Source organism: Passer domesticus, chromosome 8 (assembly GCF_036417665.1).
Source record: "Passer domesticus isolate bPasDom1 chromosome 8, bPasDom1.hap1, whole genome shotgun sequence".
Taxonomy (NCBI): domain Eukaryota; kingdom Metazoa; phylum Chordata; class Aves; order Passeriformes; family Passeridae; genus Passer; species Passer domesticus.
Genome location: NC_087481.1, coordinates 31447428 through 31474905, shown reverse-complemented (window position 1 = coordinate 31474905; position 27478 = coordinate 31447428). Strand labels below are relative to the sequence as shown.

At 39.0% G+C, this 27478-nt stretch overlaps 1 protein-coding gene across 21 annotated transcripts in view; it reads left to right on the top strand.

The window, feature by feature from the left end:
• GRID1 (glutamate ionotropic receptor delta type subunit 1) overlaps positions 1 to 27478 on the top strand; it is a 539628-nt gene that overhangs the window by 202305 nt on the left and 309845 nt on the right. The gene's annotated exons all lie outside the window — the stretch shown is intronic.

Here is a 27478-nt window from a genome sequence, read left to right as displayed (position 1 = left end):
ATCCTACAGGTTGTAGAGGTTGGCGTTTTTTGTTTTGTTTAGGTTTTTGAGATTTTTTTTTTAACAAAAAAAATCCCATTGTGAATTGGAGCTAGTCTTTAGCACACTAAATGTTCATCTGTTTGAGGTACAGGCATGAGGTCTCCCATGACAGTAGCTGCACTGTATGGTCTTGGGAAAATGTGGGTTACCCTAGAAACAGTAACAGGAGCAAGACCCCTACCACAGAGGAGCCTGTCGAGGTGTTATGTAACAGCAGTAACTTGGGACCTGTACTGTGAAAGGAATTTGTTGCCATAAAACATGTATTTAAAATTGGATTATTGTAAATATACCCTGTAATTGTTGAAATAGATGTGTGGACTGTGTTAGGAGATGCAAAAGAATTCAGTGTAGCTTTTGTGATTTTCATATGGGAGCCATGTATAGATGTACAGTTTTCAAATTGAACTGAATCAATGAGATGAACATTACGAAAAATATTCAGACTGTTCCCCAAACTTGCAGTTTTCAGCCCAGCCATTCCTCTGAAATCTAGAGACTTAAATATGTTCTTCAACTGGATGTAGAACATCTCTGCAAATAAGAAGGTAGAGCCACTCAACATGTTATGAAATTTGTTAAAATTTGGTTCAGCAGGGCATAAAATGTGCATGCACAGATTTCATTAGCTCAACCCATGTTACTTAGAATGGTGATAAGCACTATCTCAATCCGTTATCTAACAATAATCTTCTAAATGGCAGTATTCTTAAATTCCAAGTATCTTTGCTAGTGCAATAAGTGAAAAGAACTTCTCTCTGAGGATGATTCGTTTGGGAAAATGTCCTTGAAAGAAATCTTGTATCCTAGCTAAGGATATGCATATTAAGTCTAATCTGCAGTTTTAAATTCTGCCAAAGATGAAGATTTATGATTGAGGTTAGATTAAACCATGGCAATACGGTCTTGGTTAGTATAACAGCAAAGTACGTAAGTGAATTTTAGGCTACAGAAAGTACAATTTCTTGTTCATAGTATCTATCTCATTTAATCTGTATTGGAGAAGTCATGGATATAACGTCTCAATAATTATTACTCTTAACAGACAATTACTCTTCTGGTGACTCATGTCCCCTGACGTATGGTTTGCTGCTTCTCAAGCCACTTTGAGACTATTAAATAGCCACATGACCCTTTTGAGCTAAGCCTGTGGACCTTCAATTGTAGCTTGTATTTATGTAGTTGATTTTGTCTGTGTCTCTCATTCCGTATTTTGGCTTGCATAGTCTAGTTGCTTTTCTTTTAAAATGTGAATTGATTTCTAATTTTTCATTTTAATTGATTTGTAGAACCAGATTATTAAAATAAATCAGTTTGCTATTGCTTCCTGGGAAATACTGAGCTATATTTCCAGGAGTTAAATCTTGCCCAGCCAGAGGTCTGCATGTGAATAGTGACCAAATAGCAGTAAGCAGCTTCACAAATTTTTTTCAAGTTTCATCTTAAATGTTTTGTTTTAGTGTGTTTAGTTGGTCATTTGATTCTATATAACATCACTTGGATAGATGGGAACAGGGATAAAATAATTGGATAGAATCCTGTCTGTGATAAATTAGAGAGATTTTAATCTAATTGTGCTTCAGTTTGCAATATCAACATTATCCTTTCCATGTATGCTCCACCAAGTGGGAAAATAGTACACGGTGTTACAGCTGACTCTTTGACCTCTGCACAGTGTAAAACATGAGGTACATAAGGATTAACGGGGTCTGGTGTGCTTCAAAAATGGAATTATGTTATATGATTAAGAAAACCTAATCTCTCTGGATTTTATCAATATATTGTGTAACAATCTGTGTGAGTGAACAGCTGCTGAGAAATGTGCTTTTAAATAAAAATGTTGTGTTGGTTTTGTATAATATCTAACAAGGCAAGTCGAAGAATTTAGTGGTAGTAAAAGCAGCAACCCAGTACAGAATTTCCTCTGTAAAGTCTCTAGAGTTAAATCAGATGTTTATTTGGTCTTTTTCCCCCTAAAAACTTGGGGTCCTATATCCTGAGGAGTGATTCTCATAGATTTTCTACTCTGATAGTCCTGAGCAACCTGCAGTTGCTGATCCTCTTGAGTGTGTGTGGGTGGACTTCCAGCCTCAGCTGCTGTGTTGCTCTCAGGAATTAACTGGAATTTGCCCTAAAGGATAGCTTGAGAGGATTGGATTTTCCCCCATAATCTCTTCCTTTCACAGTTCAAAGAGGTGAATTGATCTGCCTTCTGTTTAGGGTGTCCATGAAATTTTGTGGAGTCAAATTTGTCTTTTGATTAACAACATGAATTTAATAGAGGCGACTGTTTCTGTGCTTTAAATTAGAATTAGAGGAATCTGTGTTGTTGAGAGTAGGTACCAGGAAGCTCTGAAATGAATGACATCTTTTCTTTAATGCTGGATTTTGTAATGGTTAAAAAATAAAACTCTACATGAAAAAAAAATCCATGTAGTTAGCTAATTCAGTAATCTTTTTGCATGTTTTAAGGTTTCTAGAAAATGCTTTTTGAAGTGTTTAAATCAGTCTGCATGATGTAAAGATTTCTAGTAGATTTTTAGAGAGAAGATTGTAGAAAAATAGCTAAATCTTTTTTTTTCTCTGTAATTATTAGCATCTTTACTAAATTTTAAAAATGGAGACAGGTTTGCCATTGAATACTGTCTTAAGGGACCTTTACTTGATGCTTTCAGATTAACAGCCCTTTATTGCAACAGTCTTTATCATGATAAGGAACTGATCAAAAGTTTTAAAAACCATCTCTTGTTTGTGAGCTTGTAGCGAATTTCTAAAATTTCCCCCTATTTACATGAAAACAATAGAATTCATTGTGCCTCAAAACTTGTTACTGCTGACTACTAAAGTCATGTGTCTTCATCAAGGTGATCTATGTGCTTATTCTCTATCAGTTACTCACTACAAAACCACTGAAATGTTATCTTGGTTTAAATTATGGGAGAGGTAAATTTCATGGCAGAACACAACACCCTTTTATTGCTAGTTGAAGCTCATTCAGAATCTAGATCTAAATCTGAATTCTGACTTCCATTACATGCTTATTAAAACCATGAAGTTCAGTCATTTACCTGAGCTCTTATTCTAAGTGTTCAGTTTTTCCTTCTCCCCTTCACCTTGTTTTGTTTACATCCTTTTTCCTGTATCCATATTATTGTTATTCAAGAGGTACAGAAAAACAATGTGTTTTCTTGTTGAAATAGATAACACAGAAAAAGATTCAGCAGTTAATGCCATGGGTATTTCCAAGGGCAGAACAGTGCTAATGTAACAATGAACAAATAATAAAATCCACCACAGAGGGATTTCAAGTCTATAAAACAAATAACTTGTATGAATATGATAATAGACCGAATGGGTTCAGAAGTGATTTGCATTGGTACAGCTACAGGTCTGTTTTAAAAAATGTAGCTGGATGTGAATTTGAATATTTTCATGATCTGAAAACATCACTTTCAACTTCTTTCTTTATTCAGAAATTCTTATGCAGGAACTGCAAGAAAGCTGTGCTTGTACAGATAGATTAGAAATAAAGAGTGTAAACCAGGCTATGTAGCTGAATATAAACATCTGGAAGGTGGAAAGTAAATTATTTTTTTCTTTTTAATATTCAGAAATTTTAATAGGAGAGTTTTATGCTCAACATCAAGACATGCCACAGGATGGCCTTTCTTTCAAAACTTGTATTGAGCCTTGTGTGAGCTTAAATTTAGTGAAAGATAGATGGGTGTAAGGCTTGAACCCTTGGAACTGTGAGGTTTAACCATGCTCTTGTGTGGTGTGGGTTTTAAAGCATGAGTGAAATTCTTCTTAGCCCTGTGAGGTTCTTACTGATTTTTGTTTGAGACGCCAGCCTCCTCTCTCCCTCTGTGGCTAGATCAGCTTACCTGCCTGCAGTGTCTCCTCAGAGCACGGTGCTTTTTCTGCATGCGTAGTGACCCAGTAAAGGCATGTGAAGTGTGACTATCTTACATTAAACTTATTATATGATTTTTCAGTTTGGTTAAAGTGGGCACAAAATAATTAAACTTGTTTTTCAGGGATGAATTCAGTCCATCCTAGAACAAATCCAACAAAAGCAATGGGGAAATATTAATAAGAGTAATCATCCAAAGAGGGGGGGGGAAATCAATTTGGGCTTTGAAGTCAGCCTGAATCGTGCCTGCTTTAAAACAAATACTTGAAACAAAGAAAATAATTATTCTTCAATTTTAATTATTTGTCAGCTTGAAAACAAATCTGTGTCCTGAAGATATGGGTTCACTTTTTGGTTGCATACTTGTTTCTGTGGAGTCTTAAGGTAGTTTCTTAATCTATAATTTACAGCTTTTATTCAGTAAAATACCTTGACAATATACTTTGCTTTTACTTTGTATGTCATGCTTGCTTTTAGGTACAGCTGCTTTGAAATCTAGTAATTTGTACATATTTCAGGTTAACTGAGTTTTTACTCCCCAAGTATTAGCCCATTATGAAATTCAATTACTTCAAAAAATATATTTCTGTCATAGGGAACAATTCAGCAATGGAGTTAACACCTCATTCACACCTTAAAGAATTTAATCACTGACTTAAGGGAATTAAGTGCTGAATTTAAATGCAATCTTCTAGCACCATGTGTTTGGAAACTTGTAGATAAAAGATCAGTTTAATAGAATTGTGGCGCCTCTTGTCTCATATCTGGCAGAGCACAGATGCAGGTCACAGTATCTGTTCCATGTGGTGCAGCTGTGCAAAACCACAAAGGAAAACACAGTGGAAAAAACACCTTTGAGGGACTAGAGCAAGTACAAAATCATGAGCAAAATCAGATCCGCGAAGTACCTGAGAAGGTCACTTACAACACCGTTCCAGGTGCCTTTATTATGAATGTTGTGTATGTGTCTGATCTGACTGTCATGTTGTTTTCTGTGTGGAGTCAGGGAGCTTCTGGGGAAAAAAAAAAGAGAGAAGTGTAAAAACATACTAGCAAGTATTTTATTGACTTTGTATTGCAATGTCACTTTACTCTGACACAAGTGACTTTTACAGCACTTTTGCTTCTGATGCTAAAACTGTATTTGATGTCCAAAGTTTTACAAGTCTTCTGGGGAAAGATAGTATGGTAGAGTAAAGTCTCTGAATTTAGAAGGCAGTAGTTTACACATTGGTAGCGACCCTAATCCCACACTTGGGGGATTACATACTTGGGGTTAGTCTGCCTGGCTGGATCTAAACATGGGACAAATCTGCTGGGTGTGTCGTTGTATTGTTGGCTTTTAATGAGGTATTTGATACAGAATCTGCTCACAACTGCTGGTATGTAGCAGACTATAAATCTAAACCCTCTTTGCCTTGTTAAGAGTCATAGCTGGCTGCAGACCAGTGGTCAAATCCCTGAGCAGGCAAGGAGCACAGGCTGCTCGTGAAGAAAGAAGACATTGCTGTCTGTGGCTGTGCAAGCCTAACAGAGCAGCTAAAGAGAGCTTGGAGCTGCAGCTGATGAAAATAAAGACAAAGTAAACCTGGTTCTCCCAGGGCAGTTCTGGCAGTGGAGAATAGGTTAGGAATGATAAGCTGGGAAAGCAGCTCCTCTTTTTAAGAATACTGGCTGAGGAACTGAACATTTTGAGACCATTGTTGGCAGTTCACATACTTAGAGGTCTGAGGGAAATTTGATTTACTGTTATTAAAAGTTCATGCTGGCAAGGGAAAAGGTTGAAACAACTTCTTTTCCAACCTATCACAGAGAAAATCCTTGAAGATTGCCTCCCTGAATGTAATCATCTGATCAAGCTTCTATCAAGAGAATTCCATAATTGCCTTGTTTTTGTGAGAAGTATGGGGACTGAGATTACTTCTTGGCAAATCAGTTATTTAACTCCAGCTCCAGGATAGTCTGGCAGAGCAAATGACACAAGACAGTGTCTGTCCTGCCTATATTAATTGTGCCTTACCATGAAACATGGGTGAATTCTGGCACATTCCCAGGACTTGCTCAGAAGCCTCTGAAAAAATGTCAGCTCCCACATGGTGAGTTTGTTCGTCTAGGTGCAAACAGCACAGGTGCCAGTGTTACCTGTGTGCTGGGCAGGAGAGCAAAGTGAACTTCCCCATGGAAAGCGGCATTGAGGGCAGGGAAGCTGTAAGGAGGCGTGCAGGTATCACAGCTACCAGCCAGGGCTGCCAGGCTCAGCATTTTCCCTTTCTAGTTTACAGGTGAGCACTACATGAGGCACTGGTGGGCTTGGTTGTCTAGTTTTTGAGGTCCCCAAAGCGTCCTAAAGCTCTGTCCAAAATAAAAAGCATTGCACTACTCATGACAAATCCCAGCAGCTATTAGAGGGTTAGCAATAGCTAAAGCTATGGCTAATGGTATCATTTTATGAAAGGAGGTTGTGTTGGATAGTACATAATGATTAACTCCTGCTACACCTTTTTAAGAGTCCTAGAATCCTTAATTTCTCTTTAAAAGTCTCTAGAGTTAAGCAAAAGAGACCTTGGAAGTACTTACCTGAAAGGCAGCACTTCTAAGCTGTGCAACTTCCCCCTGCTGTGTCGTGCACCAGCAGGAGTACTTTAAGTGCAGGTTTTTGTGAGGATTTCCACATATGATTCCCTTCTAGTTCAGCCAGACTTCTGAATCCACTGAGCTGATGTTGTTGATTAAGTGCTTAATACATTTTGTACCCACACTGTTGGTGCTGCTGGGTTCCTAAACTTGAAGTGTGGGTAAAAGACAACTGGCTTGAAAGACACTCTTCCTCTGAAAAACTTCTTTGTATCATAATGTATGGTTTTTTTGATAATGGTACTTGCAGGCCTGGCTTACAGTCCACTCTGCCAACTCGGTGCTCAGAATATAGCACTGAAAATCTTTGTGTAAGAGAAATGACAGCATACTGGTAGGGTTTAAACCTGGTTGGTTTGGCACAAAGACAGTTTAAGGCACAGATGTGTGCTCAGAACACAAAGGTTTGAATATTGAATGACCCAATTTTGCTTTTAAAAATGCCATATTGGGGTGGAGTAGGTATCTGGTTAGGTATTTGCTTTGTGGAGTAGATTCAAGCACCTAAATCAGTAAAGTTGCACTGCTTTGAATGGAGAGATGTTTTATATGATAGATACTTTGCTGGGAACTTTGTATGGGCCTGATAATGTCTTGGTTACTTCTGCAAGCTAAGATTGAAAACAACTGGGCTCAGTGCTTTTGAATATCACTTTATTAATGGTTTGATGCTGTTATTGTCTGCTGGCTTCCTAGGCCCTTCAAGGTGAAAAAATTCTCACAATTAACTCTTCTCAGTGTGTCACTAAATCTCCTTGAAAACTGGTTAAATGGGTGGTATTGAAAGAAATTAGCTTGTGGTCAGTAATTACTGATTGCTCTATCAATTTCTTTAGTGGTTGCATGTATTTACATGTTAGTCTCATTCTCTGTTGATAATTTGCACCTTAAAGAGACCTTGGAGCCTTGTGTTGGTGTTAATATTAGAATTTTTCTTCTGGCGACAGTGGGTGTCAGACTGTGATTTTAGGTGTAAATACTGTAAGGAAGACATATCACTGAAGGTGATTTTGTGCTCAGATATTAGAGGCTTATGTTCTGAAAAGTTGTGTTAGGATTCTGCAGCTCTGGGTCTATTTAGGACCTGTGCTTTGTTGGATCAATGTGCTCTGAGAAATAGTACCTAAGTGATTTTTCTTTTTACAAGAAAAAAACCTTTTAATGAAAATCCTTTTAGTAGCAACTGTAGCAAATAAAAGCTGTTCACATTTACTGTTAAACTGTCTATAAAAGAGACCTTGCAAACCAGCAGCAAGCAGTAACAACAGAGCTCCTATACTTGAACAGGAAAATGAAACTTCCGACCTACTAATGTGCTCTTTGCCCTGCTCAGTGGGTCCTTGTTATCTCAGTGGTGCCTGAAATTTATGGTAAAGATAGCCTACTTTTCTTTATTGTGGGCCATGCAGCTTGTCAGCTCTCCTGAATGCCTTTCATGCAGTAGAACTCAAAGGATAAAATGGTACCCCACTATGGCATGCTGGGCAGCTGGTAGTGGGCTTGGGAGAGTTGTGTACAACACAGCCTAAACAGGGAACAGTTGTGTAAAGTGAGAGAAAGCTGTAATTCCTAAGAGTTTAGGGAATCATCATCTTGCTAGTAACTATAGTTCTGTCTTCTGTATTGCAGAAACTTGCTAACTCAATTTGGAGGAGTTGGAAAGTGAATTAGAAGATTTTTATGCCTCTTCTTAAGCTGTAAACATACTCTGAGAAAAGAAATGTGCAGAGATATCACCACTGGGGTCACTAATTATCACTTAAGGGGTACTGGGGACAGACAAAGGTGATACAGATACTCCATCCTCGGAAGGCATGAAAAGACACTTTATTGTTAGAAATCTACAGTTCTTATAGAAACAATGGTGGACCTAAGACCTCATTGGCCTTTAGGAATCTTCTCTCGCACTATTGGTGAACTATGAATAGCACACTCTGGAGAACCATATCTATAAACAACAGTTATGGAAAGAGACATAATAATTGTTTTGATTCTTTGAGCTTTCTCACAGCTGCTCAGGAAAATCCTGGGACAGCTATGTCTCTCTCTGTTCAGGGGATATGTAATTACCACACAGAGGGGTGTGGCTTTGTCAAGCCAAGTCACTTTTGAGCCTTTTAGCACTGGCCAGACATCAGCTCAACACAAATATTGCTTGCCAAGTAATTTCCACATATGCAAATGCTTCCTAATGTGATATGAAGAAAATAGTTTCATTTTACTTGCTTATTTAGTGTTAGACTTGTTGCTTTGCCATTGCTCATACAGCCAGTTTTCAGTACAGGGAAAAAGCAAATGGAGGATTTGGGAGGATCTGCACTAACATAGTTTGCTCCAGTGACTCTTAAAGGCAAATGTTGGACTCTGCTCCCCTTGAGCTATTGTGTAAGGCAGAGCCTAAATCCAGCTTCATTTGGCTTTAGGATTATCAAAAAGGAAAAGGTGAGGTTTCACTGTCACTGAATTCTAGTGGCTGTCAAAGACAGGTGAATCTTTGGAACTTGATTCTTCACTCTGGATAGTCCCTATGGAAAGAAGCAGAGCATAGCAAAGGAGAGTTTAAGGAGCAAGGTCTGCATGCACAAAAAATACAAGGATGGCATCTAAAACTTAGGAGGTTAGCTTTTACTTTCAAGAGGAAGTGGTAAGAGCTTTCCAGAGCAAGCAGAGCTGTGCTGCTGTGTTCTGAATCCCCTTCTGCAGTTCTGAAAGCATAGCAATGTAACGAGGTAATTTTTAAGGCAATTTCAGTAGTGGAGACAAGAAGGAATTAAAGCCTAGAAGAGGCTTCTGGCAGAAGCTGGGAAAAGGTAGAGATGAATTTTGGCAACTTTTCCACAGCTGCTCTTTCAGCAGTAATGGTTACTTATGCTCAGCACCCTCTTTTTGCTGAGAATGGCAAATGATTGCTTTTACATCTGGTGTCTCTGAGAGATCTGGCCAGCTGGCAGGGAAGTGCCTCCTGATGGACTGAATGACCCTGTCCCCTCAGAGACTGAACAGGGGTGCTGCATCTGCTGGCTGGGGGATTTCTGTGGCTCTGGTTTGCATTTCTCCTGGCCGGAGCAGTGGGAAGACTCACCTCATTATTGCACACCAATAGTGCCATGCTTTGCCAACAGTGGTCTTGTCAAAACCTTTCTTTGAAGTCTAATAAGCTTGGGGTGTTGTGGAATGGGGAAATATGGCTAGTAGAAGGTCATTTCCCTGGGCCTTGACTGTACTTATATCAAAGAATACTTTTAAAGTTGTTGATCATCTGTCAGGCAGCATGATGAGATGCAAAGTAAACCAGAATCTCTTTGATTTCTTCACTGGTAAGGTTATCTGTATGCATGCCGGCCTTGTTTTTCTGTTCTTAGCCTTGGGCTTTATACAGCTATTGATTTTTTTTTTTTTCTTCTTCTCGTTGTTACAACATTAATGCTTATTCAGGTAAAGATATTTGTTATTTTCCCAAGACAGCCTCACCATTCGTTAAGAATGTGACGAGCTTCTGTGTGCTGGTAATGACTGCTTTAATTCCAGCAGACAGAATGCCTTACAAAACAGCAGGTTAGATATTCACAGCTAGTTCTGTGGTCCATTACAGCAATTCCTTTTCTTCTTCACTGCAGCTAGCATTAGTATTCAAAAGCTGAAAGCATGTTGGTCGAAAGCTACCTAAATATTTATGGACTATTGCTGGGGTCAGAGTAACAAGGGCAGCAAATTAAATTAAAGATTTACACCATGAAACAAAGCGACTTATCAATCACTCTTTGCCAAGTTGCTCCTGCTTTTTAAAGAAGTTATTTTCTTAGGAGATTGTTTCCAAAAATGAATTTCAGCATGAAATTTTGATCTGTAGTTTCACTTTAATGTCTGCATTATTTCTTTCAACAAGATGAGCCAGTGGAGAAGACCTTGCACGACCAATGCTGGCTGGTGCATAGCTTGATTCCATGAGAACAGTACTCAGCGTCTTTTATCTGAGTATATCAAAGCCTCTGTCCAACTTCTGGTCATAAATATACCCCTGAGTGAGTGAGAAAATAAATGAGATGAGAAACTGAGATGCAGAAACTTAAAAAAAAATTCCTATGCTAAGTCAGACTTAAGACTAGAAACCAGGATTTGTGGATGCTTTACATTTAAACTTTGCAGTCAAACCTTGGGCTGGACATGGAATCTGGCTGTGCTGAGCAGTGGGCAAGCTGAGATGGTTTTATGTTTTTCTGGAGGGATGTAAGAACCTCAATAACCTGGCATGTGCTTTAAATGAGAAATGACACTTTATTGTTTTGTGAAAGCCTGGCAGAACATATATTTGAAATGGAAATTGCCTTGCTTATTCAAATGAAAACCTCTGAGCACAGAAGCCCTGTTTTCATTATTTTGATTAGAAGCTAAGTATTTTGCAATAGCAAGCAAGCAGGAAAAAAGCCAAATTTGAGAGAAGAAAATACTTTCTATGGTTTCAATTTTTAATATTTTTTGTGCTTTGAAATGTGTATATTCATAAAAACAAAGTAAACTATTAATTTTTATTTTTATTTCATTTTGAGATAAATTTAAGTGATTATCTAGCAAGGTCTCCGTAATATGACAGCCCAATGTGAACAAATAAAAAGAAAATGAACTGAAGAGTAAATGGCTTTAATAAACAGCATGCCATCTTTTTCTTTTGGATGTTAGCTGGGGATTACATAAAACAGAGCCCCAGGACCTGACTTAACAGTAATTAATTTTCTCATTTTATTTCAAAGTTATGTCCAATACTTGAAGAGCATAAGTCTGGGTATTTTGTTACAATATAATAATTATAAACGAAAAAAATTACATTTATGTAAAAAGTACATGCACATGTTCAGAATATTTTTTTTTGGCTAGGAATATTCTAAAGTAGATCAAAACTGGTAAGAACAAGCATATAATCTTTCCAGTTAAATATTGAAAGAGCATTTATTTGTCCAAAGTAGGCTACAAATGTAGCAGTGGCAGTTTGGAATAAGCATTTGTGTTTTGTAAATGAAACTGGTCTCTCTTGATGACTCACTCCAGAGAAGTTGTGTTGCTAATCACCCAAAAGGGATTTTGGATGCGCTTGGAGAAGATACATCCTTGTTTGTTCTAGGGGAGTGCCTGAATGTTAGCTCTTGCAAATATTTTGGTTTGCAGTGCTTGGTGGTTCTTTTGCTTTCCAGGGAAATAAGACCTTAATGAAGGTGAAAGGAACAAGAAACCTATGAAATACATAAAGTGATGTTCACTCTTAGTATATAAGGCCAAAGATTTACGGAGAGTGTCTGAAATTTATTGTCTCTAGATGAGGTTGTTGTTGTGTGTCCTCTCCTGTCATCCCCCTGTCCTGAGGAGCAAAGTATCTGTAACTTCGCTGAAATTCTCAACAGTGTTTTAGGCTCAGCATTTCCCAAAAAAATCACCTGCAGAAAGGTAAATTTGTGTATTTTCCAGTATTGCTAATGGCACTGTGATTTAAACTGTAGTATTTTGCTTAGAATCACAGCAGCTGAGATCCTGGATGTACCAATTGTAGTATGTCCTTTGGGTCACCAAAAAACCACAAATACAACAAAACTTAATATCTTTAGAAATTCAAGTTTTGCAGATTCTTAGCTTCAAAAGAATCTTGGCCTGAAGACCAGCTCTATGCTGAGTCATTAAAGAAAGCTCTGACATGTGGGCACTCCAGTCTTCTTATTCTGGCTCATTAATATTGGGCTGATGTTCTGCTGTAGGGCCAGTGTGGCAATTCCAAGAACTTCACCAGCTTCAGAGCATCCCAATATTTATCATTCACAGACATGCCTGTCTAAACACAGAGCCTGTCTTTTGTGTTTTAACTGTATAATCTTTTCCTCAGTGAGGAGGAAGGTGCACACAGACACAGATGCCTGAGTGAAATTCCTCTTGCTGCCCTGTGAAAAAATTCTGACAAGTCCCTATCAGTTAAAAATTTTAGATGAAGATATTTACCACTAAGGACCATCAATAATAAATGTTCATGATTTTTTTATTAAAGATTGAACTTGTGACATTTCCTCAACTTTTGAACCTTGTGCAATACCTAATTGAAAATGTCTTTATTTCTCCCACTCAGGATGAAAGACATGTAACATTTCACATCTTTTTATCTCTTTTAGATGAATCAGTTTATTTTTTCTGTGAAATTGATGCTTCCTCCAGTGCTTGCCTTTCCCTCACTCTTCATTTATTGTCTGTGGTAGTGCACATCTCTCTCAGCCAAGGTGGTGCTGACAGCATCAGTGAAATATTTCAGTGCAAAGACCAAGTTAACCAACAGCTTTAACTAGGTCTGAATGGCTGCAGGGAGTCAGACACTGAATTGCCCCATGGCTCTGGCCACCCTGAGAGATCTAAACATTGCAGAAAGTTGAGGGTTTATGCATTCAGGTACTCCATGCAGGACCCTAATTACAGAATACTGGTTTGAAAATAATTCCTGACAATGGTGGGGGAGTTAGGCATGTTGTAGCTCTACAGCAGACGATAGTGAGGAGACTCTGAGTATCAATCATTTTAGAAAGACATGGGTGTGGAGTAGATTTTCCTTGCTTCATTTTTAAAATTCAAACAGTAAGTGCATACTGGAACACAATGCTTTGTGTATTTTAGAATGTACATAACCCTGTGTTTGGCTCTTTCCCATGATGTGGGCAGTAGGATGAGCTGTACTTTTCTCACTTCGGTCACTCAGCTTGGACAAATTTGGAGAAAGACTCTTGAGCATTTTTCCTGCTATGGTACAGAGTTCCTAAGTATTTTATATCCTGTTTGAAGCCAAAGAGAAGTCCTTAACAGTGGATTCCAGTATTGGGAATAATGCTATATTCTAACACTGTGATATTTGAATTAGCTGTTGTTAGATACTTCCCTAAGATGTACATAACAAATCTTGTCTCTGTGGAAGCTGTATTTATTTATAATTTATTTTTAAAAGCTGCTTTGGAAGAATTGTGGTTCCTTCCATGTGTGATAAGCTAAACACAAATTGGTTCCATTCTTATCCCCAGGTTTCATTTATAATGAAAACATGTCTGACTTTCCTGAGCTGGTAGATCTGATGGGGAGAGAAAATGAACATATATGCAATGTCCTGGTATGGTACTTGGAAGTACACAATATTTCTCTGCCAGTACAATTCCAGTTTCCATATTGTGTCTGTATTTTTCTTGGTTACCCAATAGAGAGGCAGTCAGTGACTGGACAAAAGGGTTTTTGATGGGAGTGCCATTCTTGCATGGTGCTGTCTCCAGAGAGTAGTTTTAGATAGCAGGTGCACCAAGAGTTGTTTCTCTGTGTAAGACAGCTCTCCTGACTTCTCAGCCCTGGTGGGAACTGCAGTGTGGACAAGGCCTTGGAATAGAGACTATTTTCCTTGCAGCAGAAAGCAGTGAGATCAGCCTAGCTCGCTGTCATGCTTGCCAGCAATGCAGCCTGTCAGGAGGGCAGCAGCAGAGATGGACAGCTTGCTGCTTGCCAGCAGGGAGCCTGTCTGGAAGCAGTGTTTCCAGGAACTCTTCAGGAGTTGCCCCTTGGAGTGGCATTTGGGCAGCTCAGCCCCAGGGGCTGCACAGTTGCCCTCCTCTCTGCGCTCTTTGACTGCTGTAGTTCATTTCCACACTTACTTAAAGAGAAGCAGCTAGAAGCCTTATTTCCTGGGGATGTGATTTGCATTCTGTGTTTAATTAAAGCATGACAGTTTATGCCAGAGGATTTTAAAATGGGAAGTGGAACACTTTTTGCCAAATATTGGGATTTTATAGAGACTTGGAAACTCCTTAGTGGAGAATTTTATTTATAAGTTGCAGCCTGTTTTGCAGGGCCCATTGAGTCTGGCTTTGTTTTCTTCTGGGTTTCTCCCTCACTGAGTTATTTCAGCATCACATAATATTGGTGCAAATACCCTACTCAGTGACAAAACTGTTTGAGAAACAGGGCACTGACCAAATTGTTTTTCTAGTAAGGAGCTGTGCCTGGGGACTGTTAATGAGAGTGAGAACCTCCTCTGCACTAGGTCAGAGGCTTCAATTTGATCACATCAGGCAAATTTTAACCTCCCTGTAAAGCTGTTAGGTGCCTTGTAAAACAGTGGTTGATGTTTCATTCTGCTTGTTAGTTTTTACAGGACATCTGTAAAAACCTTGTGACCCTGACAGCTTCAGTGGTAGTCTCAGAAAAGAAGTCAAGTATTAAATAGGAACAATCATGTGGATAATTGTGAGGAAATAGTGTGTACAGTAGGTCAGCAATTCATTACAAGCCACAAATATTTATCTTCACTTTGTGAATGAGGTCACGCACTTAAAATTTTGAATTCAGCTGTTTGCAAATGAATTCACCCAAAATTTGTTACTTTTGATTAAGCATGAAAAGAATATTATATTTACAAATGCATAGAATTTCAGGCCACTTGAAATTTAATATTACTTTTTTTTTTTACAAAGATTTATCAAGAGTAAACCTGATAGCATTCACCCTTCTCTTAATTATCAGAGAAGGTCTCAAAGCTGAGGGTCACTTTGCCCTTTTTGCTGGTTGTGCTGTAAGATATGGCTCCCCACACTTCAGCAGGGTACTGCAAAGCTGCTCTTTGGAGACAAGCCCATGACTTATTCACATGTAGATCTAGAGTGGTTAGAATTATTCAAAATCCTGCTTTTCCATCAGAAATTGAGCTGTAAACCATGGAAAGAAGAGACATTTTCATGTGCATGAATTCAACATCTTTACAAGTTGGTTATTTGATGTTGTCAAATAATCTGCACAAAGCCAGAGAAAGCAACAGATTCACTCTTGGGGGTGAAGAAACTGGTGATAAGGGTCAGAGATTGGGAAACTATTGGTGAAATGTTTGTGTGATGGACTTCTCTCAAGATTACCCAGATATATCTAAAACTTTACTTGATTTGCAAAGGTTTGGTTTTTTTGCAGATAACTCTCGAGAGTGTGTGTAATTAATACTGCTCTCTTCTGCCTACCCAATGATGTTGACGGGCTTACCCTGGATCCAGAGAAGGGAAGGAAGTCCCCATTCTGCAGAGTGTTTGGATTAGAGTAATTTATACTAGAGTCCATGCAATCCTAAGAATACGTGCAATTCTGGGTTAGAGCAGCCTGGACCATATTGAGCTCCTGTTTGGTTCAAGATAACTAGCAGTGGATTCATTGTGAGATTCATCCTTTTGGGCTATTGAACCAAGGAAGTGTGAGTGAACAATCCCTGGTGTCCATTATGATTTTGTTTTGTTCTGTGTGTACTTAGAATTTACAGTTTTCCGTCTTTTTCAGTTTAATGTTAAATTGTGCCTGTTGAGGCTTGTTTTGTTGCACCAGAAATGAGGCCTTCTAAAGATGCCCCTCAGGGTGGCATTTCTCTGGAGTGCTGGGAGAAGCTGAACTGGCCCAGCTCACAGAGCAGAGGGCAAGGCCAGAGTGGGGAAGGCTGCTGGTGGTAACTTGTTCCCTGGTAGCTTTTCCATAGCTATAAATACAAAGGAATTGTACAGTAAGTGATGCATTTTGAGTGGATGTTTTCAGTGCTCTCTGCCACATCTCCCTGATGCTTCAGCAGCATGTAGGTTCAGGTCTAAGTGTTGGCTGGGGTATTCATCTTCCTCTGCAGCAAGGCCCTGGTTCTGCACTTCAGGAGGATTTGTAATTCTGTGCTTTGGCAACTTTTCCCTATATGTAGCTTCTGTTTGGAGATTGTGATTTCAGGTGGCCTTGAGAAATAATAGATACAGCAAAGGGCAAGGTTTTTCTTTGTTATCGCTCCTTGTTGCCAGGGCTCATTGCTTGTCATAGATGGTCTCCTACAAATCTCAGCAGAGCCCAGGAGAAGCCCCTTTCCACTCCCTCTGGCTGTGCTCCTGCTGTGCTCTTCCCATTCTGCAGCCCCACTGGGAGTGTGCTGAACTGAGGCAAGGACTGCAAAGCATGTAGTTAAAACTTAATTTCTAATGACTGATTTCATGCAAAAAGGCCAAAATAGAATTTGCGGATGCTTTAACAGAAAGCTAAGATGGCCCATCATGGAGAAGTTTTATTCTACTCTTACAGATGACTAATATTAAATTTATTATGGAATTGTTAATTTTTTGACCTAGAGCCTGAAATGGGAGCAATTATGGCTTTACCTACCATAAGCAGCAAATATTCATGCTCTTAAGTGAATTTCAGATTGTACCAAAGTAATTTCCTTTGTAATTAATAACACCAATATAGTTGATTTCTTATTTCTTTTCCATACTAGAATTGTCATCTAGTAAATTATATACCTGTGATTTCCTGTTGATGCTGAAATATTGTCATTTAAATGGCCTACTATGCTCATTCATGGGTACACAGAAATAGATAAATCAAAGGAAACAGTCTGCTAAAGTGCACTTTCAGCATAATTATTAACACTGGATAGGAACTACTCTTTGTGCTATTTCTTGTGTTCAGAAGATATGAAAGATGTGGATTTTAATCAGTTTCTGTGGGAGAGGCTTATTAAAAAGATCTTCAGGGATTAAAGAAGCAGAGCAGAAGAGATTATAGTTGTGTTAGTGAAACATCTTTTAAGACATTTCAGTGTATTTTTATCGAATGTATTGTAACCTATGTAACATGATGAGAGAACAAACATCATCCAGAGAATATCCTTTGCATCACTGGAAACTGATAAGAGCTCTTTTTTCCTTTGTATCTGACTATAATTTGTATTACTGATGTGTTATATCACAGCCTATTACATAACCTAATGCCCCAACAGTGAGAAAGGGAGTAGGGGACTGAGCACAAGTGTCAGTAATGCAGCAGAAATATAACTGAAAGCATTGAGCAGTGCACAAATGGTCAGAAAGCCAGGCAGATATAGCAGCCTTTGCAGCTGCAGTACTAGAAATTTTCAATGAGAGAGAAGAATTGCAAATGAGATATATAGAAAACTGTTGTATGGGCTTTTTAATAGACAATACTCATAGCATCTATTCATCCAAATTTGAATATAGAAAATAAAATTAGATTCAGATTGTAGTTAGTATTTTTCTGAAATTACATTTTGAAACCATGGATTCTGTACTGCAGCTGTTTTTGTTTTATTTTTTTTTCCCAGAATCAGTGGAATTTCTAATAATAATATAAGTTGCTCTAAATTGCCTTTTTAAAATAATGTAGTCTTGTACTTTTGGTTCACCATTAAAACCTGGCTGCCATGTTTAAATGGTTAGGTAAGGACAGGTTATTTCTGCTCACAGAAATAAGTCCTGGGTGGGCTGATCCTGTAGACTGCCAGCACGTGTACTCTGTATCTCTGGTGGAAAAGCATCACTGCCACGAGACAGATGGCTGGAATCAGAGCTCTGACCTGGCCAAGGAGAGCTTGCCATCCCAAAGGCTGGTCTCTGTGGCTACAGGATTTGTGCTTGCTGCTTTGTTGGGCCATACAGCTGACAGTAGTTCAGTGGGAACTAACACTAAACAAATGACACTTATTATTAATTGCTGTATTGAAAAATGAAGTTAGAGTGTGGGTTGGGCACTGCCAAGATGTTCTTGTTTACATGGCTACTACCATCACTGAAAAACTTTCCATTATCATTACAGATAACTTAAACGTTCTTTTAATTTTTATGAAATCTCTAATCTGGTAACAACCCGTTCACATCTGCATGTGACGTTGAATTCAAATTCAGAACATCAGTGCTGGGACATTCAGAGCTGTGCTGGTGAGGTGTGTGGTGAAAAGTGTAATTTGGCTGGGGTGAAGGATGCTCATCTTCCATGTGCAGTGACTGTAATGCTGTGGGTGCACTGGAGTACCCTGAAAGCTGGATAGACCCACAGAGCTTTTCAAAATGGTGCAATGCCTTTTGGCCTGCAAAACTGGGCTGGAAGGTAAATGCAGTTTTACTAAAAATCCATATTGGAAATGTTTGTGTTGTAATGAAAAGAATCTTTAAATTTTGGTTCTGATAATAACATTATTATGATTTATATTACATTGTTTTTCTTATTTTTATAATGATGTGTGGTTTTGAAAGTAATGTAGCTAATATTTCATGTTTGAGATTTTGATTTACTATTTTACTCTACCATTGTGTGATGCTGTGAATGTGATTTAGCAGTCTTAGACCTTTAGTCTTTTGTACTGATTAAGAAAAAATGATCTGAAATGTCAGGATTTCATATAGAATGAAAAATACATTTTTGGTCTTATTTCCAATTTACTTGTACCTGCAAAACAGAGGAGGACCTTTTAACAATGTGAAGGAGAAATGGAATCCCAGTGAAAGACAATCTGTCTTGAATTTCTCAAAAATTTAAGTTGAGCTCTTGTTTGAGTCTTGAGTGATTGCTAATTGCTTTTTCTGTGCATCTCTGAGAAAAAGGAACTTTTCAGATTATTCAGGGCAAGGTGGAGCAAAATAACCTTTTTGAGGAGAGGAAAAAGTGAGAACCTGGCTAAGGGGAATGAACAAGTACTGAAGGAGAGAGTGAATGAAACAAAGAAGACCAAAACTCCAGGTTGCAGAGGTGATGAGAGAAGACAGTGATGAGGAAGAGGAGTGAGAATGTCTTTGATGGCTGTCAGGATTGCCCAATGTGCTCTGGAATAACCTGTTGCTTGGTTTTAAACCCCCTTCCTAGAAGAGCTGGTAACAGTCTCCATGGCATATGCCCAGTCCTGAGCAGGGCTCGGGTGTGGGTAAATCCCTGACTGAGCCGTGCAGAGCTCTCTGCAAAGGGAAATGCCCCCAGATTCCCCAAGGACATGGGCAGGGCCTTCCCTGGTGCTGTCAGTGTGTCACCAAGCTGTGAGATGGTGGCAGTGTCACCATGCTTCGGGACAGTGGCAGTGGTGAATGTGTCCCCTGGGGCTGTTGGGAAGCTGCTGGAGGCACGAGGGGTGCATTGGGTGCAGAGCGCTGCCTGTGGAAGAGCACAGAGTTGTTGGCAGCCCAGGGCCTGGGCTGGAAAAACCCATGGAATGGGTACTGAGGAGCTCTGCTGTGGGAAGGCAGGTGTGATAATTCAGATGTCTGAACAAGGTCTGGAACATTACAGTCAGTATGAAAGGTGGTGTTCAGAGACAACTGATTGTGTCATTTCTGCTTCTGGAACAGAATACATGCCAGCTTCTTAATTTTTTGCTGTTTATTGTCTCATTAACTTTTGTCTCAAGGCTGTGTAATATTTTATTACCTGCTTTTGCAATACTTGTTACAAACACCTACTGAAGCTTCATATTAAAGTAATCTCACTCCTGGCATTCCAGGCTGGAGTTCTCAATTCAGATTTGCCATAAAATGCAGCCTGTGAGATAATTATGTTAGAGAGAACTGCAGTCTGCAAAATGCTTTAAAAGCTGGAGTATAATTAATTATAAAGTGACCTCTTAAAGAGAGTAGATTTATTTCTTTAGCATGAATTAATTTCCTGATAGAGATTTTGGATTGCCATCAAAACAGAATCGAATCTGTCGGTGTCTGTCGCTATTACCCCATCTAACAGTATTTACCAACTTTGATGTGATGGGAACTCTTCTGGGGGAAAAAGGGCTGCTTGGGGGCCAGAGCTTTCCAACCCTTAACTTCCTTTCAGAATGTCACAGTAGTGCTGATAGCTATTGATGTGTCTACTATAATTTACTAGAAACTGTAATGAGATCAACAGCTCCATTCACAGAAGTGGCCGTGTGCCAGTGAGGAGGTGTAAGGCTGGCTCAGGCTGACTTGTACCAAACTGTGATTAAGACTGAAAGGATGGAGGTTTGTACTTTGCTACTGCTCTGCTGGGCACCACAGCATTGATCAGCATCCCGTTGTTTTTGTCTTTTTAACTATCTGTGCTGTATCTCTGCAGGAAATGAGAGTTTTCAATGGATAAACCTTGTTTTTCCTTGTTTTGTTTTTTAAAAATACAACTTTTGTATATAAGTTAGTTAGAAAGCAGTTCATTTTGGATATAGCCTGTATATCTCTGTAACCTGTGATGGTTCTGACTTAAGCTACGCTCAGCTTGTCCTTGGTTGGATACTGAACCTTTCAAAAGTGCTTGGTGATAGCCAGATGATGTGGATTGCCTTGTGCAGCTGCTGATGCTCAACCTTTTGAAAATAATTGTTTTGAGTATACATTTAATAGGGGTTCTCATTATTTAAACTGTATTAGTGGTATTACACTTTAATATTACTAATCTGGCTGAATATAGCCAGTGCATAATTTTAAAATGTTTTTGTTTTCATGACTGGCAGTATGCTTACAAAGATTTTTTTGCTGCTAGATCAACCTCTCCAGTCAATCTGCATACCAATGCCAAGTGTATGAAATACATTTTGTTGTTTTCTTCCATAATCATCTGCACTTCGGAAACAAGGTATTGTTGATGAGTCTGCTTTTAAAAGCAGAGAAATGGAATTGTATACTTGAGACACTCAGATCTGAGTGTTTCTAGTTTGAAAAGAGCTTTGCATACTTAATTTGAAGTAGCCAATGAAAGGCCCTTCTGAGTGCCAGGAACCTGGTGCTGCACCCTGGTGCGTGAGCATTGCAGAGTTCATGGGCTGCATTGGAGTTCTCAGAGAGAAAGCCTGGTGGTCATGTGAAGTTTAGTCTGTTGCTGGTGAGGACGAAGGAAGCCAAACATCCTGCTTTGGATCCTGGTCCCTCTGCTCAAGTGGAATGCGTGCTGCAGTGAGTGCAGCGTGCTGCCCAGGAGGCCTCAGTCAGGTGGAGTGGTGGCACTTGCACGAGGCTCTGGCCCAGCCAGCCCAAGGTGCCCCAAGGAGTGGCTCACCTCTCTGTGGCAGTGTAGTAGTTGCTCTGTAGTGGATTTTTAGCAGTAAAGGCAAAAGAAAATCCTGTAGCAGGTTATTTTCTTGGTCTGTGCTGTGGTTGGGCAAGGTTTGTTGTCTGTGGTTTAGGAAGAATCTGTTTTAAAGGCCAGTGAGAATGTTGTTTTTATTCTTGTGCAAATCTGACTGTGCTGCAGGGGGGAGCTGACACATCACAATGTGCTTTGCATTTCTTTGAGCATGAACCTCTCACAAGGAAGTGATGTCCCACTGGTGGATCTGATTGTCTCTCCTTAGAGAAGAGGCAGAATATTCAGAGGCATCTGAATATAAAGATCAAAAAGAAAGCAGCTAAGGCAGAATGGGACCGAGAACCCAGATGCTTTGGACAAGAGCTACTGTATTCTCATAGAAAATTTTGCTTTTTAAGTTTTTATTGGCACAAAGAGCCAGTAATGTGTACCTTGTAATTTACCTATTTAGGGATCCACTTCACTTAGTGGGACTTGAAGCCCAGTTTGGTTTTCTTACATGGAAAGCTGGTTGCTGTCAGGAAACTATTATGTTTGGCTTGTGTTCTTCATGAAGCTACTCTTTAATTTTTTAAAATAAGGCAGTCCCTACTGGTGAGATTGAGAAGGGATGTGGAGGATATATTGAGGAAAATCCTGATGGCAGCAGCCAGCCTGTGCCTCTGCCTAATTGCTGCAGCCTGTTGCTTTACAGTGCAAAATACATGCTGAAAAGTAATTGTATATACTTCTATATTTGAATGGATGCAGGAGGCTCTGTGTGCAAGCTGAGTGAGGGGGATTCCCTAGCCATTATAACATGCATTTCAGAGCCAAGAATGAGGGAAGGGATGATGAGAGCAGCCATCCATAATTTGTCTTGCTTCCACAGTTTTCACAGCTTGACCTCAGAAGCAGCCGTCATGACTGCCTTTGGAAGGAAAACCCCCTAAATTCTGTGTGTTTGTTGATTTAAGGATGTGTTTAGAATTAACAGGATGAAGAGCCAAGTGGGTATTGATGCTGATTGCATACAACTCTGATTTGGATTATGGAGCTATATACAATTGCACAAATTTTATCAAAGACAACTTAATTGCCCTACATTTATTTGTGTTTGTGCTGAATCATAATGAGAGGTCAGTTTGCTTACATGGGAGATGAAATTTAAACAAATTCAGCCTCTGCTCACATGGTAAAGTTTGCTCCACCTCTAAACCCACAAAAAATTTTTTTTCAGCTCTGCATGTAAGGTGGTTTTGTATTTTACAAGTACAGTGTAATGAATGTATTTTAGCTAGAAAATGGGAAAGATGAAAGTATGGTATGAAAGGCATATCAAACTTGATTACCTTTCCAACAGAGTTACAAATCTGGTGAATGATAGAAATTCAAGAAATGTAATGGATTTGGACATAAGTAAAGCATTAATAATGCTTCATGATAATCTGCTTCATGAAATCTTACTTGAAAATATTGATTCAAATTTACTGTGATGGAGTTACTGCCACATGATATAAGAGTTGGCAGGACAAGTGTAAACGAAGAATAATCTTAAATGGATGAGGCTGGAGCCTTTGAAAAAGCCTCTGAAAAACCTGGGGAATAATGCTATATGTGTTCTAATGTTTAATATCTTTGTTAGTAGCACAGAAAATGAAGTATATAAGCTAAATTCTATGGAGGTACTGAACCATGAATATCTCCAATATAGAGGAAAATAGATAATGCAAAACACTATTGAGAGTTATTAGAAATGAGGATGAAAAATAAAGATGACTGTTGAAAAACATAATCTGAGTCATAGCTGAAGGGAAGAATAATGCATAACAAAATTCAGAACAAAACAGTGAACCTCAGGAAATAGATTTTTCCTTTTCTAGTTAACTCAGATGAATTGAAGGCTGAAAGAGCTTTTCTTTTGCGCTTCTCTTTGTTAGGTAAGAAGGCAATCAACGCCCACAAAAAACCACACCCAGCATCACTAAAATACACTGCCTAAGAGAGGTGTAGTTATACTCTCCAAAGAGTCTGCTCAAGAGTTCTTGCAGGATTTATCACCTAGCAGGCTGCTGTTGGGAAGAAAGTAATGCTATCCATGAAAGTGTGGCCTCAAAGACTAAAATGCTATTTGTAAAACTTTTTTTTTTTAAATCCTCTTAACCAGTTTGTCACTATGAAGCATTTGAGTGGGAAAAAAATGAACAAACAAGAAGACTGTTAATAAAACAAAACATAACCCCTGTTATCAATAACTCAAGTTAATTTTGAAGTTTTTTGTCTGAGCAGATGCATCTTGAGATTAAAACTTTTTACAAGAGCTGTTTGACAAAAGTAGGTAAGAATAAAATGCAGCCCATGAAGTCTTCCTCTGGCAGTGTGCATGTAATCACATCAGAGGAAATGGCAAGGTCACTGTGTATTAATTCTCTGGGTATTTTATGAAGTTGACCTTTTCTGGTGTTGTATCCTAATTAGTGTAGGCAGACCTGCTGAGCAGTGATTCGAGGAACATGCAACCTCACCTCTGAGGTTTTGGAGGTCTTTGATCATCCTGTGGATTAGAATTTCTATTCACGTCCCTTCTGAACTATGGGCAAACTGAGCTTGGCATTTCTCTCGCTTACATGGTTCCCCTCTACCTGATGGATGCTGCTGTTACTGTAAGATGAAGGGAATCAGTATTTGAAGGCTGGATATGCACAAATGCAGGCACAGAGTGGGAAAATGGTGGCTTATGCTTTCAATAATTCAGATGCCTACCTGCAGCTAACACCCTGCTTAGGCTTTTTGTCATCTGAGGGTATCAAGCCACTATAGTTTCTGGGAACATTAATAATTTTTAATATCTCAGTAAAGAGGAGGAGCAGGAATCTTAAGGAGTAACCAAGTCAGTTTTCAGATAAATTACATGGGAAATGTCTACAAATATGCTAACTAAACATTTGTAATTTGGGCTGATATTTAACTACTGTTATTGCAAAGAGCATTTCTGTCTTGTCATATTGAGTGCTGTGAACTCATGTTTCTAAGAATCCAGGGTATGTATCATACTTACATAACACAGAGGTGTATTTTGACTTAGTAAACAATATGAGTCATTATCTTCTGAACACAAGCTTTTAAGGATTTGTGGCAGATATGAGTGCAGAATATTGATTAATAGCAGTAGTACCACTGTTACAGTAAGCAGTCTTAAAATACAGCTTTTCTCAGTTGTGTGGGCTTTATGGAGGCTATGAGAAAGTCACCGTGCTGAGAACTGCAAGGCTGATCTGACATCTGTGTCTGGTGCTCTGAGAACTTAAATAAGGTTTGCCTGTTTCAGAAAAAGAAAGTTTGACAATCTTTTTGTGATGACTTTGAGACAATATTTCTGGTACTAAGTTGCTCCATACTCATGTAGAAAAAGCTTTTGTAAAAGAGAGAAACTGAAATTGGGGAAAACTGAAGCTGGAACAAACCACACATTCTGAAACAGTTATGGTGATAAAATGTTGGATCACTGAAGCTGAGCATGTGGTGAATTGAAGAAGCTCTAGACTTGATGTGAGGGTTGTTTGATAAAATTTCATAGCAATATGGTACAGAACCTCAGACTTAATGGCTATAATGAAATCTACTGGCCTTAAAAATATGAAACTTTATATTTATTGTTGTAATTTCTAGCTAGTGAAATGAAGATGTCAGGTATTTAGAGGGTGAAGTATTATTATCATTCTTTTTATATTACTATTGTCTCTATTACATTTTTCCAAGTGATCAGTGACACCTGCCATATTGACATGGTGGTAGATGTAATGCAGCTTATTTTGGCATATATAGATATTATTGAGTTCAAGATGACTGCTGTGAAGTCTGGAAGGGCATACTATGATAATCTTGTAATAATATCAACAGTGTCTCACTGGCCATCTCCTCTGACCAGCAGCCTACAACAGCAAGACATTCATGGCCCCCACCCAAGTTTAATTTTAAAAATTCTGCTACCAGGTGTTTTAAAGGCTGAGAATAATAGCATGTGCCCTTTTCCCAGATCTGCTCAAATTGGTGCCTGTTATCACAGCTAAAATTGTCATTTTTGGTTGGACAAGAGGTGGGCTGAAGCGTGCAGTCACTGTACAGAGCGCAGGAGGTGGGGCTCTGCACTGCTAACAGTCTAACCCTGGGGTGGCACGTGGGGCTCTGGGACAGCTGCTGCTGTCCCCTCTGGGGACATCTGTGAGCTGGGAATATCTCCAGAGCTTTCAGTGCACCTGCCCCTTAGACTGCTGCTTTTAAGACCTTGTGTGCAAAAATCTCATTATAAAAACATGCAGATGACCTCCTGCCTGAATATCACCTGCTTTTTATGGTAGATCTAATGGCGCACCTAAAGCTACAAATTTTGGGAAATGTTGCTGTGAATTTTTATTTGCACAGGTATATATTTATGGATTTGATCATAAGATGATTTCTGCTCTGCAGTAGGCAGTGGAGTCTTGAAACTGGAATGACTGAGGATCAAGAAGAGTGATTCCTCAAGATATATTGCATCCTCATTTTAGTTTTTTTTTTTTTATTTTAAGTATGCCCAGTAGCAGAAGGATAATGGATTTTCTTGGGGGGAAAAGGGTAACACCCTCAACTTTATTATATATATTTTAAAGCAATAATTTAAAGTATTCAATATGTGAGCATTGTCAAATATTGTTCATTATGTGTAATCATAAAAATGATTAAAATATATTTTAAATATTATTCATGCAAGATTTACTCCAGATATTAAAAACTTTCAAATAATGAAATGAAAGATTTTTCAAGCCAAACTAATTTAATCTGGTTTTAAAAGTGTTTCTTGTAATATCATTCTAATTTATTCCTTGATTCCACTCCTGTTCACTGTAGACCACTTAACAGTGCATTCATCTGGTAATTGTTGCTGTCACTTCCATACCGTTTCTGTGAATTAGAAAAAAAAACAACTTGCATGACTAATTTTTCATTGACTGTCCCCAGGCCCTCAAGGACTGCTCAGCCTTTTAGAGAAGGTGGAGGAAGGAGGTGGGGACCTTGCTGGGCTGCCATCTGTGGAATTTCCAGTCTCCCATCCCTCCACTGGAAAGCCTTCTTGCAAAGATGGAAAATCACTGACTAGGATTAACATCATCAGCACTTAGTTTATTCACAAAATCGTTCATTTTTTTCTGAATATTGATATGAGACAGGTTGCTGCATGTGTCAAAACACCCACAATCAGTTAAAACATAGCTGTGTGTTTTCTTGAGTGAGGCCCTGCACAGCTGTGCGTGCGGGTGTTTTATTGCACAGCATCTGGAATCTGTGTGACCCGTGTGTCCTTTGGGCATCACCAGAGCAGTCTTCATCCCTCCCTGCGCAGGAGCCATAATTCAGCCTGTCTCTGTTACCTGCTGCTCCTCCAGGCCCTGCTGTCCTGCTTTTTCCTGCAGCTCCTTCTGTTGTAACCCTCTGGGCAGGTCTCTCCTGTGAGCAATAGAGAAATTAAGCCTCAGCCTGTTGTTAAGATATCTCTGACAAATGAAGCCCCCTGAAAGACAAAGGCTGCTCTCATTCTGCTTCCCGTCTTACCCTGTTTGAAAGATAATTGAAGTAACTACAGGGATGTCATCAGTTTGTGATACAAATCAGGCTGACCCTGATGGGCAACAAGTGGGTTGAGCCAAGCGCTCTGGAGATGCTGTTTCAATAGGGAAAAATAAGCTTAAATATGGATCATGGTGCTCAGAGGGAGAGTTTAGCTTTCCTAAACTTTTTAATGTGGAGCAATTCAGGCTTCTTAAATAAATGAAGAACTATTTCAATAAGGAAAGTATTTTAAACTCCTCCAAACAAGGGTAATATGTGGTTAAGGTTAAAATATTGGCTGGGGATGCTTTTTATCTGCCAGGCTTCCAGCCATGTTAGAATATGAATTTTTGTGCTGCTTGGAAAGTGGGCAAGATGTGCCAAAGAGATGTAGGCAAGTGTAGAAAGTTCATGTTATGGAAAAACCCTGAAATTTTCTGTTTGTGAATTTAAGGTGCTTTTTCTATTATCTGTTTACAGCACCAG